Below are 1,157 nucleotides of genomic sequence, written 5' to 3'. Positions count from 1 at the left end.
AGTCTTTTTTTTTCCTTTCATTAAAATTTGATTCATTATTAATAATTAGTTTCTTATATTAGGTTCAACCGATCCGGGAACTGGATCAGCGCATGGATCAACAATATGATGTACTCGAACCTCAGCAAGGGATATCCGACTTTCTCTCACTTCCCTGCCGAGGAGCAGGAGATGTGGTTTCGTCAGTTTGCGGTAAGTATTCTCATTTTTTAACTTATATTTTTAATCTTTAAATATAAAATTTCTACAAATTGTGTTTTTTTTTCAGCAAGAGTTCACCTAGAATCCCGATCACACGAAATTTATCCGTGACGCCTTCGTCCATAAAGTTATGGACAACTATGAGAAGCAGATCTACGAGTGGAAGCAGAAGTGGCTCATCAACCAGGTTTTTTTGAATTTATTAAACTATTTTTGGATCTATTAATCTATTTTATATTTTTTTTTATTAAAAGGTCCCGAAGTCGATCAACAGCACGGTCTGGGAGGAGTTGTCTGTGCATTGGGATAAGGACGAGACGAAAGCTACCTCCGTGACCAACTCCGCCAACTGCAAGAGAGATCGTGGCGGGAAGGGCATGTACAAGCACAATTTGGGTGCCCAGACCATTGCCACTCTGGGGGATCGCTTGGTAAGTTTAATCTTTTTTTTTAATTATTTAAGTATTTTTATTTTATTTTTTATGCATTTCTTCTAATTTCTAATGTTTGTTTAACTTTTGTTTTTTTCAAGGCGGATGAAAATGATGGCGAGCCGGTTGATGATTTCGTCCTAATGAAGACGGCGCATACCAACAAGCACACCGGGGAGATTGATGATGGTGTTGTGAGGGATGCTCAGCCTGATCGAAACTCAGAAGGAAGACGAAGAGACCCGTTTATCTCAGCTTCAAACCGAACTGGACGCCACTTCGACGGCTTCGACCAACTTGTCCCAGATTCGAATCAACGAAATCGTTGAATAGGTATGTTCTTTATAAAAAAGTTCAATTCATTTATTTCTTTATTTTCATTTTATCATCTTTTCTATTATTTAAATTTGTTTATTTTCTATTTCAGTCGGTTCCAAAGAAGAAGGGACGTTTGGTCGGTTTGGGTCGTCGAGCCCGGTCGGTTCCTCCTTCTGCACCACAGCCCTATGTTGATCCAGAAGTGCT

This window comes from Brassica oleracea, chromosome C7, assembly GCF_000695525.1.
Source record: "Brassica oleracea var. oleracea cultivar TO1000 chromosome C7, BOL, whole genome shotgun sequence".
Taxonomy (NCBI): Eukaryota; Viridiplantae; Streptophyta; class Magnoliopsida; order Brassicales; family Brassicaceae; genus Brassica; species Brassica oleracea.
This window is presented reverse-complemented; position numbering follows the sequence as displayed.